The 20,002-nt window shown below is 41.6% G+C and overlaps 1 protein-coding gene across 1 annotated transcript in view; it reads left to right on the top strand.

Moving 5' to 3' along the window:
* Positions 1 to 20,002, top strand: part of ZSWIM5 (zinc finger SWIM-type containing 5) — a 148,405-nt gene that overhangs the window by 6,974 nt on the left and 121,429 nt on the right. The gene's annotated exons all lie outside the window — the stretch shown is intronic.

Raw genomic sequence — 20,002 nt, 5'->3', positions numbered from 1 at the left:
CTCCTCCTCCCCCCCCTCCCCCCCCCCCCAAGCCGGTTTGGTTAATCCCATTAAATCCATAAATTCAGCCAATCCGGTTCGTGGTGTGACTTGGGGGACGAGAATAAAATGACATTGTTTAACATTGCCTTGTGTGGAAAATTCAGGCAGAATGTGGCCGTCCAGAATCTGCATTGCATTTTCCGCAGGCTCACGACAATGCACTTTGCTTTGGAGGAGACCGAAGTCCTTTTTTTATTTATCGAAGAGAAGGAAGTAGCCCTTTGGATCCAGAGGCGGTGGAAGCTTTTTGTGAATAAAGATCATGCTTTCCTTCCTCCGGCAGAAAACATGTCGGTTGGATTTTCCTCTCTAAAGAGAAGCAAATTGTAGTGTTTTACATAAAGTAGTCTGCTGCCTCTTATTACCGAGAGTGATTGAAATGTGTTTTCCTATTAAAACGACATTAGCCCGCAATTTGTTTTGCAGATATGAAATGTAAATCCCTCCTGTGCCAAAATAGTGTCAGCGAATTACGAAAGTTTTGTTTATTCGAAAAGGTTAGTCCTATGTATGTTGATGTATGTAAAATGGAAAGAATGAGCCTGGATAAACAAGTAATTCTAGGGTAAGATTTTTGAACGGTTTTTGGAACGAAGGAAAGAAGCACTCTTGTTGTTTTTATATCTGTTTCTATAATTTCACATTTTGCTAAACTTTAGGTTAAAAGTAATGTCTTAGTAATGCGAAATAATTTCTTCCTGGACATTTTTAAAAACTGATTTGGAGGCACCATCAAACTGGAAGGGACAGGTGAGGGGGAGGGAAATTTAATATGGGAAATATTTAATCTGGCCATAACATCAAACCCTTGGTGAAATCAGAAGCAGATGTCTTGAGTGACCTAAACGTGTCATGCTTGAAAATCAGGCTTTTTTTTTTTCTTTTGGCTAATTTTATGTTCTTCAGGGGTAGTTTGAGAGGGTTTTGGGTTTTTTTTTTTTTTTTTTGGTCTGTGTCTCTGGAAAAAGGCATGTGGAAGTTAGTTCATTTTCCAAATTCACCCTGGGAGTTCTAAGGTGGAGGGAGGGAGCAAATTGCTTTATCCATTACGTGATTTGAAAAGCATGGTGAATTTTGGCCCTCGATTTTCAGTCTCCATTGTTTTCTTGGCCGTGATGACACAAGAGCATTCTGTCTTGGACAGTCGAAATAACATTTTAAATTAGAGAACTTGATTTCCCTCCCGTCATCTAGAAGGGTTAACCAGGGTATTTTGCTTTTGGATTGTTGGGTTGGGACCGTCTCTAGATGTTGCCGATTTGTGTACTTCCCAAGCGCTTAGTACAGTGCTGTGCACACGGTAAGCGCTCAATAAATACGATTGAATGAATGAATGAAAGAAGAATCTGTGGCCTATATTCTAGATGTAGACTTTGTTCAGGAATCACCATTGGCTGAGGGGGGCACAAAAAGAAGTATTTTGTGCTGCAAAATAGAGATCGCTTTTCTAAGACAGTACTTCATTTCAAACTCAATTAAATGATTGACTAATGCAGATTTTAAAAATTCACCCATTTCCTTGGTCTCCAAGACACATTTAGAGTAGATTTGGAAAATTACAAGGCCTATGGATGAGTTGGAAAGGAAAGCCACAGAATTTTAATAGAATAGTCCTTTTAGAAAATCGGAGCCAAAGGAATGTAATAGTTTTTAATCTGTTACGGCCAATAGTAATTATTAGAGTTAAATAGTATCTCCGCCTCTTATTTGTTCTCCACAAAGATCTGGTACTCTTAAAACTCAAGTTCCGTATTTGTAAGGAATGAGGTTTACCTTGAGCCGAAGCGTTGCGTTCAGAGGAAGAAACGTCTATCACGTGTTAGATTTGGACCTTGGTGCCAGCTTTAGGTAAGCACCCGGGAGGGAGCCAAAGATTTAGAAGATTCTTGCTTTCCTCTCACGTGGCAGTACTAAATCAGGGGTATCGTACCTCTTAAAAAGGAGATTCCTTTCACAGACATCTGTAGGTTTACAGCAGAGTGACTTGATCTATGGTCCAATCTCTCTGTACTGTGAATCTAATATATTTCAGATGTTTTAAGCATTTGCAGCTCTTAACCTATTTAAACTAATCAGATCTGGGAAATATGATTCAGCAGGCTTTGAAGAAAAACTGAAAATCTGCAGATGGTGTATGGCTGGGACAACTGAAATTAATTTTCTTAATGATTTGGGGATGCCGATCCTTTAGTGTTTGTGAATCCAGTTGATTTAAATGATGTATATGACTCTTTTCACAGAATAGCATCTCCAAAAAGTGAGGTTTAAATGGCTCTTCAGCCTTCTTGATGGACTCTGAATTGGTCTTGATTTGATTTATAAATGGATTTATAAGTACATTTTCTGTATTGTATACCATTAAAATCTTTGGTTATCTTTGAAGAACTGAGGAAAAAGAGGCTCAGGTGAAGTTTAAAATGATCATTCAAGGCTAGAACTGTGTTAAACACAAATTTATTTTTAGTTTGGAATAAACGAGCTAAGGACTAATTGGTCAGATTGAGGAGAGCGGAATCTTAAATTCTAATTCAAATTAGTTTTTTAGTTTCAGAATAATTTTTATTTCAACCCCTGAAACACGGAGCTTTCTCAGTTTGAAGATCAAAAGAGAAACGGACTCGTATTTTAAGCTTGCTGGGTGGTTTGAAATAGGTGTATGTTGAATGTACTGTGTTGAGTAGAGTTAAAAGGATGGGAATTACAACGTATGCATGGGCAGCTCTTCGTATGTGACATTTGCTTCAATGAAAGCTGCACATTTATTTTCTTTGAAGGTCACTTTTTTTGAGAACGGAACGTTTTTCTGGCTAGAAAAGGTGAATTCTGAGTTACGGCAAATATTACTAATACATTTGACCTGGAAGTAGGTAGAGTTGTAAGAAAAGAGCTTGACATTAATGATTGCTTGTAATGTCACAGATTGTAATCTACTTCTCTGGCTTAACCCTGAAAATTAAAACTCCAAACGTATATTTTACTCTAACATACAGTGTAAGCATTCACTTAGCTTCTCAAACTTGCCTTCTGGAGTCCAACAGTTTTTGAAGTTGTGATGATAAAATATCCGTATTTCTTTGGGGAAATCAATGTCTTTTCTACCTTTTGATTGTGAAATTGAATCTTTTAAAAATTAGGATTTTTCCAGGCTTCGTATTGTGCTTTTACATAATTCTGGCAGGTGTGTGAGTGCTTGAGGATTTTTCATATTTATTTTTTTGCGGGGGGGGGTCAAGCTATGTGGTTTGTTTGTTTTTTTTTGAAAGATGGCACATATTGTCCTTTCTGGTCAAAGACGATGCTGGCGTTGGATTACCACATCGTGTGTATGAAAATGGAAGAATTAGCAAAGCCAAATGTGATCTACTCTCATTTTTCCATCACCCAGAATGTATAAACAGTGGCCCTCAATATTGGAATTGGGGAGCTCTTGAAGTCATAATCACACAACTCTCTTGGTTCTGCACCTTAAGCATTAAACCACAACTAGTATGTTTCAGAATTAAATTAAAATCATAAGCCCCAGCAAAGCTTTTCATACTTGGGCAAGATATATTATCCGAAGTGTGAATGCAGAACAGGAGAAATGACTGTATTGGACATTTTCCCACTTCATTATCTGTCATTCCAGTGTTGATTTTTTTTTATTTTGTCGGCAAATAAATGTGAGATCTGTGAAAAACAGTTCCATTTAATATGCGTGATGCAGAATTGTATTGGTGAAATCATTTCACTAAATTAAGGTTATTTTAGTGTAGGTTAGTATGTTCTTTGGACATTTTACTGCCTTTTGCCCCATTAGAATTCCAGCAGGAGAGTATTAGTGTTTTTGATCATGAGCACTTGGAAAATGATAATTAATACAACACTTCTCTTCCGAAAGCTCAATGTGGGAATTAAATCAGGGAAATGGATATTGAGTAAATTGAAATATCGAGTAAGCCCATTGACTCGTATGTTTACTTCGTGAGGGTTGACTTGAGGATTTTGGTTTTATTTTAGAAAGGTGGCTTATTGCAGCGTAAGCCGATGAAGTTTCTCACAGTCAAATTTACTTGTTTTAGTTTCGAGGTAACGTTTCTTGACCCCGTTTCCCTAATGCATATCATCTCTACAGTGCTACACTACTAGAGTTGTCATCATGGCGATGTGGAGAGTAAGTTCTGTTCTGTTACATTCTCCTAGGATTAAGCAGAATAATCAGAAGGGAGAAGACCTGCCCGGCTGACCTAATAGATGCTTTATTGTAGGAATTTTAATTTTAGATGCTGTTTAAAGGTTTATATAGCTAAGATGCAGTTTTCCCCTTGACTAACCAATCAGATAGCTTAGAGCGGTGAGGAGGTGGATATTAACTTAAATACAGTTGTGTGTGTGTGTCTGTGTGTGTGTGTTTAGCTCAAGTCCTGTGAATGAAGGTAGTTCATTATTGGTCTCTTGGTCCTACCGACTCTTCAGCATCCGTGTTGACCGAGACGGACCTGTTTAGAATCCACTGTTCACTCCAAACATGGGACTAGAAAAGGCCCTTCCATCTTGTCTCGACAATCTGGAGGATATGCCTTATCTGCCATATTCACGCACTGTCTCGCTGCCAATTGTATCTCCTCAGGCAGAAAACCTCACGGGGATGTTCGGGTTCAATTTCTTGTCACTCTGTGGGTCTCGTTATCGTTCACGGTCTCTTCCCCTCGCCCCACAAATTTGGCGGGTGGGTAAGTTGCAGGGAGCCCCAGTCTAGCCGTGTATTTCACAACCTAAATGTATTCTGAAAGTGCTATTTTCAGTACTGTTGCTCTGTTTCCTGGTATTGTAGGTTTAGATTTCTACGTTTAGATTGTGTTCCATACAATGGAAAGGAATTATGGTACTTGTGCTACTTTATGAAAAAAAAAATATAGCTCTTCTCCCCCCCCGACCTTTTGTTTTTTATGTTCATTTGATAGAAAGTTAATAGTTGGAATGAAGTATGCATGGCTTCCAAATGAAGTGAAAAATATCACTATCAAAGAATTTCCGTCCTACCCTGTGCTTCCCAAGGGAACATTTATTATTATGTAGCTGGAGATAAAAATATTCTTAATATATCTTTTAAATCTGATCTTAGAACTTAAATAGAACTGAAAATTCTAATGACAGTGACTGAAATGTGACAAATTGAATTAGTGGATTTTTCATAGTGTGTCCTGAATCTTCATTTATATTTAACTTTTAAGTTTTGGAAGTAGAGTAGAATTTGGTAATGGCCCTTTTAAATGACCAGTTTGGTTTATTGCTCTCTTCTGGAGGTGGGTAGGGTGGGGGGGGACCCTGAAATTTTGCTGTTAGCATTGTCTTTCAACTCTTACTGATACATATGAGCCTTAAATGATTACTTCATGTTTTTTTCTTTCTTTAGCCCATGTTGAATCATTTTAAATACCGCTTTAAGTGGAAAATAGACTTAACCAGCAGAACATCCAGTTAAATTAAAGCTTTCTTTCCGTACTTGAATAGAAAACATTACATAGGGTTTACAAAGTTCAGACGTTTGAAGTAAAAATAGTATTTGCAGTTGGGGTGGTATCCCTTCACGTCCCAGAAAAAAATGAGCACTACATGTTTATTTTTATTTTTTTGATACTTCAGGTTTCCTTTATATAAAAAAAAAACCCAACACCCAATACCGTGGGTCTACATTGAGTAAATATGTACATGGCCTCATATGTTGGCCCTTACCATCCACAGTCATTTCAGTACTGTGTTCTAAATTTGCTGTACACATTTGGAAAGTGGTTGAAGGAGTAACTCAGTCAGCTTTTGTAAAGACATCGGAAAAGAAATGCCCGGTGGTGGAGTTTTTGAAAGAACCCGTTTTTTAAACTCATTTTTATATTTTATACTTTAAAATGTACTTTATATTTTTTAAACTCATTTTATAATTGTCTACGGTATGACAGCAGTTTTTTTCCTCTTGTTCCAAACGGTTTATTAAAAATTTCAATGTGCCAGGTCGATCCTTTGCTGCAGCCTCTGATTATCCATTTACTAAATAGATTATTTAAAGAAAACTGAAACAAATACATTATCACCTCCCCTTGGCTACAAAAGAGAACCAAGTATCCATTTCCAGTCGTTGATTTGGTTGCATTTTGAACAAGCTAGTTTAATTTCACTGATATCTATAATTTAATATCTGTAATTTCTCAGAATTCTTCCTGTTGTGCTGTTGGTTACTATTCCTTCATTTGTCCAGTATTTTTGAAAGTACATAAAAGTCGACGTTCAGCCCAAATTGAAATGCAGACATCTGTGTATCCTTTATTCTGTGTTACTGAAGTCTGAACAGCTGTTGAAATCCACATGAAGTTAGTCGATCTGATGTTCTGTGGTTAAAAGAGCTTTTAAATGACTCACAGCTTTTGGAATAGTCTGGGAATAGCGTGGCGATAGAAAGTTAAGAAATGTCTGAGCGTAAATTCCAGTAGAAGTGAAACCTAATTTAACTCTTGCCTAAATCTGAATTTCCTCTACTTTTCCTCGTCGTTAAATGAGCCAAACTGATGAGCCCGGTTGAGTTAGAAAGAACTGAGGAAAACAGCGTTGCCGACGTCATTAAGGGGCATAGAGATAAGACTGCAATGATTCCTCCAGACCCCTACTGAAAACCAGCTCCATTGTTTCATTTGCTATTTCTTTATTTAGCTTTGTTGCAATATTTATAGGCTTAGAATTACAGCGAGAGAACTCGCTCAACGTCTACTTTGCATTACTCTGCCAGCTACTGGAAATGCTTATATTTAGGAAAAAAAATGTAATCCCAAACCACGCTTCCTTCCCCGGCCCCCTCCACCCCCCATTAATTGTACTTTTGTACTTGGATGGTATTACTTTTATGGGTTGTATGGAATAAAATGTGACCTTTTAGCTTTTAAAAATAGGTTAAACCATTTCTGAAGGAAATGTTGTGGTCAGCAAAGCTGCACCACGAGTGTCTTTCACGTGTTTGATAGGCTGTGAAACTGTTCAGTGGACTTTGGTTTCAGAGACAATGTCTGTTTAAATTAATCTTTGTCAGATACATGCCATTGCAGACAATTCAAATTCCATTCACTTTCTGACCTTTTAACAAAGAAGCACCTTACCATGGTTCTTTGAGCATAAAATTAACTCGATGTAAGTCTCAGTGGAGGCGGTGGAACTAAATATTGTAGAACAAGCGGCATTATAGGATTTTTAAAGAATCAAGACATTTGCTATAGTTTTAGAACTGGGTTTTTTGTTGTATTCACGGTCCATGTAAATGAGCCCAATTTATTTTGGGGAACCCGTCCTAAGACATCATTTCCAGGCATGCTGGATTGGTGGTTTTCTGAAAATGATGGGGCAACCAGTTGTGGGAATTAAACTTCACACGTGTCAAATTGTCCAAACCTGCACTAAAAATGTAATACAGAATTAGTGTTAGGCTTTTTCCAAAGTTGTATCTCTCAAAAGTGGATGTGAAAAGTGTTTTTCAATATTAACTATTTTTGCATTGTGATAAAAAAGAATTGTTTCTCTGTTGAAAATGGGAGGATGTAAACCGTTAAATGGTAAGTCTTGAATGGTAAAGGATATTTGACCTTGTCCTTCTGAACCCTTCATCCAGTTGACCGATTTATGACTCATTAGGTAATACTTTAACCACTCTTAATTTAGTCATAGGTTTTATTGGGGCTAAGAGAAACCCACTGCTTACATATGGTTTCTTCTCTGGTTCTAGAATTTAAAGTATCTTGAGCTTATTTAATGTTTTTCTTTTAGGAGTGATTGCATCAGTTCAAGTCTCCGTTTCTGACTGAGGAAGGAGGGGAAGGCTTTTACTGTTTAAAGATGGAGCTCAATCACTGAGACAGAAATGATTTATCCAAGGTTATTACAACAATGGGAAAGCATACAGGTTCTGCTCCTTTCTGTTGTTATGGAAACTCACCCTAGCCCCCCTAGCAATTTACATATTTTTGAGCTATATATATATATATACACACACATATATATACATATATATATGTGTGTGTGTGTATATATATATATATATGTATATATATATATTTTCGTGTTATGTTTGGCACCTTATAGGCAAGGTTAGGAGAAGAGAAAAGCATACCAACAAGCAATTGAGCGGAACCTAGGGTGAAATCCTTCTCCCTGTAAATTTTGGTCATCCAAAACAGGTAGAAATTATATCGTATAATAGGGTTTCTCAGCTGAAGCGGTGGGGGGGGATGGGGAGGCATGGAGGGTGGAGGCAGGTTTCATGCTGTGTCAGACCTGGGCATGTCAGGAGGCACAAACATGCTTCTGGCTTTTTTTTTTTTAGTGATATTTGTTAAGTGCATACTATGTGCCAGACACTTGTCTACTTGTTTTGTGGTCTGTCTCTCCCTTCTAGACTGTGAGCCCATTGTTTGTTTTTTTTTATAATGGTTTTTGTTAAGTGCTTACTATGTGCAAAGCACTGTTCTAAGCACTGGGGGATACAAGGTGATGAGATTGTCCCACGTGAGGCTCACAGTTTTAATCCCCGTTTTGCAGATGAGGTAACTGAGGCACAGAGAACTTAAGTGGCTTGCCCAGGGTCACACAGCTTACAAGTGGCAGAGCCGAGATTCGAACCCATGACCTCTTTGTTGGGTAAGGACTGTCTCTATCTGTTACCGAATTGTACTTTCCAAGCACTTAGTACAGTGCTGTGCACAGTAAGTGCTCAGTAAATATGATTGAATGAATGAATGCCAGACACATTTCTAAGCACTGGGACAGGTACATGGTAATAAGGTTGAACACAGTCCACCTCACACGGGGCTCACAGTTGTAACCCCATTTTACAGATGAGTTGACTGAGGCACAGAGAAGTGAAGTGACGTGCCCAAGGTCGTTCAGCAGACGAGTAGTGGAGCTAGGACTAGACCCCAGGTCCCTCTGATTCCCAGGCCCGTGCTCTGTCCACTAGGCCACGCGCTTGATATTCTTCCCCTAACTCCTTGTCTCGAGTAAAGGCAGTTTGTAAATCAGGAGGATAGAGGTGGAGAAAAAGGGCTATGTTTAGGGGGAAGTTATTTTCAGTACCATTTCCTTTTTTCTTTTTTGTTCTTTTTTTTTTAGGTAAACCTAATTTAAGGAGCCTTCATCGAATGGATCTGAGAGTCAGAGGCCCTGGGTTCTAATCCCAACTCTGCCGTTTGTTTACTGTGTGAACTCAAGACAGTCCCTCAATTCTCTGTCTCTGTGCCTCGGTTACTTCATCTGTAAAATGGGGGCTACGTCCGAGCCCCATGAGGGACATGGACTGCGTCAGACCTGATTATCTGTGCCTACCCTAGGTTTTCGTACAGTGCCTGGCACATAGCTAGCCCTTAGCTAATACCATTAAAAAGAGAAAAATAAAAATCAGACTACAGAAGTCCAGATCACCGCTTGGGTTTTACAGAAACAATTTGAAAACCACTCTGCTAGGTCAGAAGATCCTAGAAGATGGCTGCACTGACACAGATTGGTAAAGCGGAGGGGGTAGGTCAAGAGTACTGATTCTTAAGTTGGGGGTGTTTACTTTGGGGGCGTATTGGGGGGTCTGCTTGTAGTGAAGAGGGCAGCAGCAGAAGTTAAAGCCTTGATAGTCACTCACCGAGGCTCACCCGGTACGTTTTCCTGGGATTCCTTCAGTGGAAATGTGAAAAAAATAAAACGTATTTACCTTCTGAAGGACTGAGCAGCGGCAGCATGTGCTGGACAGCTGAGTTGCTTTCTGGTTCCCTCCCCCAGTGGAATTGTAAACTCCATGAATCAGGGGTATTTACTGAGCACATGCTGTGTGCAGAGCACTGGACTTAAGTGCATGGGAGAGTGCAATACAACAATATCACATTCCCTGCCTGCAACGAGCTTACAGTGTAGAGGGGGAGACGGACAATATAAATAAATAAATTATGGGTGTATAGTAATAATAATGATGGCATTTATTAAGTGCTTACTATGTGCAAAGCACTGTTATGAGCGCTGGGAAGGTTACAAGGTGATCAGATTGTCCCACAGGGGCTCAAAAATGCTCAGGGCTTGGGGTGGGGTGGTGGTGATGAATAAAGGGAACAAGTCAGGGGGACGCAGAAGGGAATGGAAGAAAGGAAACGAGGGCTTAGGGAAGGCCTCTTCGAGGAGATGTGCCTTCAATAAGGCTTTGAGGCGGGGAGCGTCATTGTCAGATATGAAGGGGGAGGGCATCTCAAGCCGGAGGCAGGATGTGGGCGAGAGGTCGGCGGCGAGATAGACGAGGTCGACGTACGGTGAGTAGGAGGGCATCAGAGGAGCAAAGTGCACGGTCTGGGTTGTAGTAAGAGAACGGCAAGGTGATTGCCTGCTTTAAAGCCAATGGTAAGGAGTTTTTGTTGGATGTGGAGGTGGATGGGCAACCACTGGAGCTTCTTGAGTGGGGAAAAGTGGCCTGAACATTTTGGTAGATAAACGATCCAGGCAGCAGAGCGAAGTATGGACTGGAGTGGGGAGAGACAGGAGGCGGGGAGTTAGCAAGGAGGCTGATGCACGAATCAGCATCATCTACTTCATTCTCATCATCATCATCAGTCGTATTTATTGAGCGCTTACTGTGTGCAGAGCACTGTACTAAGCGCTTGGGAAGTACAAGTTGGCAACATATAGAGACAGTCCCTACCCAACAGTGGGCTCACAGTCTACTTCCTTTCTCACTCCCCATGGTGCTTAGTACTGCACTGTAAGCAGTCAGCCCGCCAGAAATATTGATCACATCAAGAAGTGATCATATTTGCACTGCTTTAATTCCTTGTCAGTTGAACTCCCCCTTCTAGACTGTGAGCCCGCTGTTGGGTAGGGACCGTCTCTATATGTTGCCAACTTGTACTTTCCAGGCGCTTAGTACAGTGCTCTCTGCACACAGTAAGCACTCAATAAATACGATTGAATGAATGAATGAATGAACCTGAGTAACTTGTGTCTACCCAAGTGCTTAGAACAGTGCTTGACGCATAGTAAGCACTTAACAAATACAGTTATAATAGTAACTAAATTCTCACTAGAATATCACGTATTTGAGAGTTCATAAAAATTGCCCACCCTAGAAGAGGTGGTCAGATCTTTAAATTTCGTTGTTTGAATACATTAGATATGAAAAGTATTTGAAGTTATACTGTTGAAGGCCACAGATTAAAACAGGCTCATTTTTAAAGTTTGTTCGAAGGTTGTATTTTTAATCATGCCAAGATTAATTTTCTTGGAACCTGGTACCATTTCATTTTAGCCCATGAACAACGTGTAAAATACATGCCTACTCTGCCAATTACAGATCGCCTTTAAAACAGATAGCTTTCTTTATCTCGCTTCATGCTATCCAGGATTAGTTGAAAAGCTACTCCCCAATAGGAAGTGGGGCATTTTAGGGATAAGAGTTCATTTATTCAGGCTACTAGAGAACCATTTAGTGCATTTTGGTTTGGGAAGCGTAAAGTAAGTAGTAATGCTCTAAATGGTTAATGCTACTCAGAATTCTTCACTGCTAGGGGGTCATGTTAGGCACTAGGAAAATCAGAATTGTTTATTAGCGGTGGAAAAAAAGCATTAATATTTAAATCAACCGTTTCACACCACCTTAGGCTTGAGGAGGAGATTTATGAGATTTTTTTCAGGAAACTTTTGGCAGCTGGAGTTACATTATATTAAAAACAAGGAGCAGTGACGATGAAGGGAAGATATGAGTTTGAAAAATGGAGGAAGAAAGAAATGGAATATTGTCTTCCCACAGTGACTGCTCGTTTTGAGCAGGGATTACATCTAATTTGGGGGTTTGTACAGTACCTTGGTGTTCAACGGGTTGTTAGTGGTATTATATACATCCATTTAGACTTTTACATTCCTTCAGTCAGTCATTGGCTGATTTTGGGATGAGTAGGTTTTGGTTTGAGCGTATGGAGCCATTTGATCTACCACAGAGACAAAAATCTGTCGTCTGAGGGGCGATGTGAGAAAATTGCTTCCAGGCTCTTTCACCCCTCTTAGAAGATTGTCATTTAACTCTTTGTTAAGCGGTGATAGATAATGACCGAATAGGTTTTGCACAGGGCTTGGGCATAGGTTTTGAAGTGGAAACGTTATTAATGTAACATAGCCAGAGTGGAATGGGATCAAGAGTGAAGTAATAGCTTCTCCTCCGAGCTTACTAAGAATGTGGCTACTAAACCAAGCACTGGAAACGTTTTTACAGTGCTGTGCCAATTGGAGGGAGCGCATGGGGAAAGCAGACAGGATATTCTTGGGGTTTGTGGTGGGAGGCACGGCTGCTGCTTTTAGGTTCTGGTCCAACCCCTCCACCCCAGGCTTCCTAATTAGCCAAGGGGAGGAAGGGTGTGGTCTGCTGGGTCATCAGGAAGGAGCCTAAAAATGGTCATTTGCGTGGCAGCGACGGAAGCTCACGTGCCTGGCAGAAGAAGCTGACATACCACCCTCTGGCAAGGCTTCTGAAGATAACTGAGCCACACGTGAAACTCTTCTTCCTCAGAGATGCAGTTTTTGGTCGTATCCCTTTGGACCATTTTAAGGAAATTAATTGGAGGGATGATGCTGAGTTTAACCGTTGAATGCAGTTACATCGAGTCCGGATTCTTCTTGGGTTTTAACGGAAGGCAGCTGTATACCTCGCTCCCCGGCAGACTATAGCCTTGCTCCGGGCAGTTTCAATTTTGCAGAAGCCGAGCTGGGAATTCACATTCCCTGGTAGTTGATTGTCAGTCATTTGGGTTGTTGTGAAATGGCTTTGCCTCCCCATTTTCCATTTCATCCCAGCTAGTCTGGCGCATTCATACTCGTTTATGGTAAGACCAAGTGAGAGATCTGATAGTTGCAAGTTTGCAGTCATCTGAAACAATATAATAATAATAATTGCGGTATTTGTTAAGCCCTTACTATGTGCCAAATTACTGTCCTAAGCGCTGGAGTAGATACAAGGTAATCAGGTCCCACATGGGGCTTACATTCTAAGTAGGAGGGAGCCCAGGTATTGAATCCCCATTTTGCAGATGAGGGAACTGAGGCCCAGTGAAGTGACTTGCCCACGGTCACACACAGCTTGTTTTTGAGCACATTTAAAATACACACTTGAAAATATATAAAGCACATGACTTAAATACAGATTTACTGGTGCAGTAGTGGGGAAAATCAATCATCGGTACTTTTCGATGTGTGCAGGACACTGTACTGAGCTCTTGAGAGAGAACAGTGTTAGGCACATAATAAGCGGTTTAACAAATACCATCATTACTATTACAGGACCAAAGGGCAGGTATAGATGATCCCTACCCTCAAGAAGGTTACAGGCTAGAGGAGGAGACAGACATTAGATAGTCCAGATATTCTCTAGACTGTAAGCTCGTTACGGGCCGGGAATGTGTCCGCTAATTCTGTTGTCCTGTACTCTCCCAAGTGCTTAATAGTGTGCTCTGCACAAAGTAAGGACTCAATAAATACGACTGATTGAGTGGTTTTAAAATAAATGGCAGATGGATATGTACGTAAGTGCTGTGAGGTTGGAGGAGAGTTGACTATTAAAGTACTTGAGGGGAACAGACCAAAGAGAATAGGTGACACAGAAGGGGTCTGCTTAGCTGGGGGAAGGCCTTGACTAAAGTCTGGCAATTGAACTGAACCAGATTCGAGACTGAAACCCACTCCTCTGTATAATTTTCCTATAGTTAGCGCCACTCTCCTTCCTGCCCAGAAGCCTGCTTCCTTGGCATCATCCTTGACCCCTCCCTCCCTTTGAACTCCCACGTTGGGTCTGGGCTCGGCTTCTGCGGTTTTTCCTCCACAGCACTTCCTGCGCCCACCCCTTTCTCTCCATTCAGATGGTCACCGCCCTGATTCCGACGCTTGTCACATCCTGGCTGGAGTACTACTGTCTGGACTCCCCGCCTCCAGTCTGCACTTAGACTGCCATCCAGACCACCTTTCAAGAATGCTGTGCCACAGAAGTCCATTCACTCCTCGAAAGCCTCCAGTGGGTCCCCGTTCATCATCACATCAAGGAAAAACGTGATTGCTGACTTCAAGGGAAACCATTACTTTCCTTCCTTGTATCAGCTCTCTTCCATGTCAGCCCAGCTTGTATTCTGTGTTCCTTCCAAATGAACCTATTCACTGTGCTTAATTAATAATAATAATCATAATGGCATTTATTAAGCGCTTACAATGTGCAAAGCACTGTTCTAAGCGCTCACTTCTTCCACTTCCCACACCTCCTTGGGCATGCCCTTCCTTATCCCTGGAACTCCCTCCCCATTTAAATCTGCCAAATCTTCCCATCTTCAAAGTCCCCCTTAAATCCCCAGTTAAACGCCACTTTTCTAGGTCATGTCCGTCCAACAACTGCCCCTGACACTTATATTTACATACCTTTGCACTTATAGCATATTCTCGATTTATGGTAACTTAGATGTACCTCTTTATCTATCCTCCTGTACTGATGATTTCAACAACCATGGCAGTTGGTGAATATCTTGTGTCTTTCAGTCTTTCGTGGTAGACTGTAAGCCTCTTAAGGGTAGGGACCATGTCTGTTACTTAGTCATAGTCTCCCAAGTGCTTTGCACCTCGTAGGTATTCAGTAAATGCTACTGGTGGATAGATAAGTAATATAATTAGCTCTCTGGCTCTGGCAACGTCAGTTAATCAATAATTTATCATTCATTCATTCATTCAGTCGTATTTATTGATCGCTTAACCTTGTGCAGAGCACTGTACTGAGCACCAGAACACTGCTCTCTGGTAAGACACCCTATTTTTGAAATAAGAAGAGGGGCCATGAGTGCTCCAGGGGCCAGAGTGCTTCCCTGATGCCCGAACTGCCCGTGGACGTCGTATATATTGAGGATTGAATTTGGGGAGTACGTGCGTAGATGAGGCACAGGTGTGGTGTATGGCTTAGCACCGTGCTCTGCACACAGCAAACCTGAGGGTAAATGTTGTCGTGCTATTATTAGGATTTGTCAAGTACTTACTGGGTTCAAGCGCTGGGGTAGAGAGAAGATAATCAGGTCAGACACAGGGCTTGTTCTGCATGGGTATCCTTGCTGCCCGCAATGTGTTGCAGAGGGATTAGCACTGCCGTTGGTCCAGGGGAAAGAGCACAGCTCTGGGAATCAGGCGACTGGGGTTCTTGTCCCTCCTTCTAGACCGTAAGCTCCTTGTGAGCAGGGATCGTGTCCACCCGTTCCATCACATTGTCCTCTTCCAGGCGCTTAGTACCATGGTCAGCAAGCACTCACTAACTGCGTGAGATGAGAGAGTGTGAATGACATTGTCCAAATGACCAGTGCTAGCATCAGTTGTAAGCCCGTGTGGGCAGGGATTGTCTCTATTTCTGAATTGTAATCAATCAATCAGTCAATCGTGTTTATTGAGCACTAACTGTGTGCAGAGCACTGTACTAAGCGCTTGGGAAGTACAAGTTGCCAACATACAGAGACAGTCCCTACCCAACAGTGGGCTCACGGTCTAGAAGGGGGAGACAGAGAACAAAACCGAACATACTAACAAAATAAAATAAATAGAAATGTACAAGTAAAATAAATAAATAAACAGAGTAATAAATATGTACAAACATATATACATATATACAGGTGCTGTGGGGAAGGGTACATTCCAAGCTCTCAGTCCAGTGCTCTTCACACAGTCAGCGCTCAGTAAAGACGATTGAATGAATAAATTCATTCTCACAGGCTCTCGATCTCTGATCCAACTCAACAAGAGACCCTGTTGTTGTCGTCGTGGTCGTCATCGTGGGGTACTGTGGGCATTGGGTGACCACTGGAGATCAGCTGGTGGATGTGCTTTTTTTCCCAGTGCACCACAATGAAATCAGCATGGCCTAGTGGAGAGAGCACAGCCCTGGGAGTCCGAAGGACCTGGGTTCTAATCCCGGCTCTGCCGATGGCTTGCCGTATGACCTTGGCCAAGTCACTTCACTTCTCTGGGCCGCCGTTTCCTCACCTGTAAAATGGGGATGCTCATTCTCCCTCCTGCTTAGACTGTGGTCCCCACACGGGACAGGGGCTGTATCCAACCTAATTAACTTGGACAGCACTTAGAACAATGTTTGACACATATTAAGCACTTAACAAATACCCTAATCCATGGTAGGGGAGAGTCCTCCATGGTGCCTGGTGTAGCAGGAAGGCTCTCTAGGGCACCATTCTATTCTGGAGATCGAATTTGTATGAAGTATTATTTCTTCAGCTGTGGTTTGATACTGAACCATCTGTAGAAATGAGATTTTGATTAGTATTTGCACACTGGTTCTGTAATCTCAAAAATGCAACTCTGCTGGGGTACAATGTAACCTAGCGCTTAGAACAGTGCTTTGCACATAGTAAGCGCTTAAATACCGCCATTATTATTATTCAATCCCTCCCCCACCAGCCCCACCTCTCCGTCAGAAAAATGTCACCAAAAAGTCCCAGTTAAAACAAAAGAAACCAAAGCTTGGGCCTTGAGCTAACTGAAAGGTTTCATCTGAACTGCTAAAATATTCTGTCCATTGTTGCCGTGCTCTGCCCTGGCTCTCGATTGTATGGTCACTGCCACTTTAACTGGCAATTTCTGAGTCTACAAAACCATATATTAAAAAAAAAAATCCCCTTTCGCTCTGGGAGAAGCCATCAAAATCAGTGGAAATTTCAGATCTAGGGCTCCTGTGAAGAGGCTAATCTGCTCTTATTTTATCGTACTTGAGTTACAAATGTAAAATAAGACTGAACAGAAAAGAAGCAGAGTCAAATGAGAATTCAGCTCGAGGTAAGATTGAATAGATAGTGTGGCGAATTCAGATTCTGTTAGGCGGACAGGCATTTTGCTGAGGCAAGGAGAAAATTTAAATGTCCATTACTGTTGCAGAGTGTTGGTTTCTACCCAGAGAGTTGCTTCTGTTTACTATCTACCAAAATTCACACAAGCCTTAGTAACTATTTTGGCATATTAATTTATTTAGATTATGCCTGCTGCACAACATTTGTTTTACTGTTTTTTCTTTGTCTTTCCCCCTGTATTTCTTAGAGTGGTTGAGTCTGCCTGGAACACAATCAGAGTGTTTCTTAGTGATACAAGTGAATGCAGAAAGGAGGGACTGAGTGCTGTGTGACCTTGGGCAAGTGACTTCACTTCTCCGTGCTTCAGTTACCTCATCTGTAAAATGGGGATGGAGACTGTGAGCCCCAAGTGGGACAGGGACTGTGTCCAATCCAATTTGCTCGTATCTACCCCAGTGCTCAGTACAGTGCCTGGCACAGACTCAGTTATACTTGTTTTTGTAATGCAGTGCATTGAGATCCCCACTCTTTGGTTAATCCGAGGGCCTCCCTCAATAATGGCCTCAAAGTGGGTGACGGCAAAGCAGACTGTTTGCTAAGGCGGTCTTCCAGAGGCTTTCTTTTCCAGAGCCACAGACTGCACTATGTTGCCAATTTGTACTTCCCAAGTGCTTAGTACAGTGCTCTGCACATAGTAAGCGCTCAATAAATACGATTGATGATGCACCTGCTATTGTGGCAGCCCACAATTTGTCACATGTGCTCTCCGTCACCCTGAGCCCAGGTAAGGGAACGGAACTGTGAGAGAGAACTGTGAAACATTGAAAATATAAAAACAGAATCAAGGAATGTGGTTTTTATAATATAATACCAGTGGACTACATATCCATGAAATTACGGTGGTGTGCTACGGCAGCGGCCAATGGGGGTGAAATGAAGAAAGCAGCAGTTGCTGAGCTCTGAGCTGCCTTGTTAGAAATGTCCTACACATCCAGAATAGACGTAAGTGTGGAATACTATTTATAAGCTATATGTAGGAACTTGTGAAAACCAGGCCCTACTGAAATTTTTGAACCCCCACAAGAAGTTTGTACCTAGTGGGGAGTAATCTAATTGAATGTACGGTGGAATAAACACACACACATGTCTACAGAAGTGTTGTCTGGGCATAAAGTTCTTCAGTGCTAGAGATCAATTGATTGTATTTATTGAGCACCTACTGTGGGCAGAGCACTGTGCTAAGCACTTGGGAGAGTACAGTATAATCGAAATTGGTAGGGATGTGCCTGGCTCAAAACGGGTTTACGGTCTAGAGGAGGATGCAGACATTAATGTAAATAAATTATGGATATATAACTAAATTATGGATGTGTACATAAGTGCAGTGGGACAGAGGGAGGGGTGAATAAAGGGTGAAAATCCAAGGGCAAGGGTGATGCAGAAGGGAGTTGGAAAAGAGGAAATGGAGGCTTAGTCGGGGAAGGCTAGAGATGGCTTGATGGGTTTATAAGACTTACGTTGTTGGAACTTATTGGGGAAGGATATTTTTTTAGGAGGTGGGATTTGAACATGGGAGAGTTGAAGTCAGTCAAATTGGGGGCAGTTCCTAAACTGGGGAGAACAGTGTAGGTGAGGGGGAGATAGAGGCAGGAAGCCAAGCAAGATACAGTAAGAAGGTTAACTTGAGAATAAAGAGAGTGAATTAGGAACTAGTGGGTGAAAAGAGGTAAGGTGGGTTGAGTTGGCAGAGAACCTTGAAGCTGACTGCAAAATGTACAGTGCTTTGCACATAGTAAGCACTTAACAAATACCATCATTATTATTTGTTTGATGTGGAAGAGGCTCGTGAAGCCAGTGGAAGGTTTTGGGGAAATATATGGGCTGAGGGACGCTTCAAGATGATTCATCCAGTAAGGTATCATATAGATTGAAATGGGGAGAGGCTGGAGGCAAGGAGACCAGCAAAGACCAGCCTCTCCCAATTCCCTGTCTCTCTTGGGCTTCTTCTCTGCCTCCCACCCTGAGTTGGAGTCTCCCAAGGCTCAGTTTTGGGTCCCCTTCACTTCTCCATCTATACCACTCCCTTGGAGAACTCAGTTGCTCACATAGCTTCCACTACCATCACATCAGATGGACCTGGGTTCTCATCCCGGCTCTGCCTCTTGTCTGCTGTGTGACCTTGGGCAAGGCACTTAACTTCTCTGAGTCTGTTTCCTCATCTCTAAAATGACTAAATGTTCTCTCTCCCCCCGAGGCTCTGAGCCCCATGTGAGATAAGGAATGTGTCCGATCTGATTATATGGTATCTGTCCCAGCACTTAGTACAGTTCATGGCCCACAGAAAGTGCTTAACAAATTCCTCTCTAATTGTTATTATTGGGCTATCATGTTGTGCTGTATCCTGGAATGTATCTTTGGAAGAATGTTCCCTAATTCTCTTATTGCGTTCTATTTTATCTTAAGTCTTACTAAAAAAGTATCATGGAAAAAGTAGATTTGACTTCTTGTGTTTTCTCTACGAATGACTGCTTCAGTGAGAAGCCGTCTTGGTGGCGGCTAGCATTTCTTCTCTGCTCTCCACTCCTGTTGATGCCGTTTGTCCAGGCCCAGAAATGATCTAGGGCCTCCTGAAATGTTCCTGGGACAGGCAGGTGGAATTAAGGACAGATGACCGACTTTCAGCTTCCAAATCCTCGGAAAAGGGGCCTCCAACTTTCCGAAAGTGCGTTTAAACACAGCTTTCATTTCTCCAGAAAAATGATGCTCATCTAGAAGTTCTGGGCAGCTGTAGTAAAATTTTCCAGGGAATCCAGGTCATTCAGCTTTTCTTACTATAAACTGTGTCCTACTTTTATACATACATTTCAGAAGTAGTTCTAAAATTTCCCTGAACCATTTTGTCTAAATTTTAGTCAGTGAGTTTGCAGGTTAGTTTTCACTTTTCCTGTCGCAAATAACAAAGTAGGGCTGATCTTAACTCAGTCTTTCTGGTAGTACAGTAGAACAAACAGTGGACTTACATGGCACAAATGCAAATGCATTTGTTACAAATTTTTTACAAATGCAGTTATTTATCCTCCTTGCCCAACTTCTCGAGGAATGCGAGGCCTTCGACAAAA

This window comes from Tachyglossus aculeatus, chromosome 18 (assembly GCF_015852505.1).
Source record: "Tachyglossus aculeatus isolate mTacAcu1 chromosome 18, mTacAcu1.pri, whole genome shotgun sequence".
Classification (NCBI taxonomy): Eukaryota; Metazoa; Chordata; class Mammalia; order Monotremata; family Tachyglossidae; genus Tachyglossus; species Tachyglossus aculeatus.
Note: the sequence above shows the minus strand (reverse complement) of the source record. Positions and strands in the feature narration are given on the sequence as shown.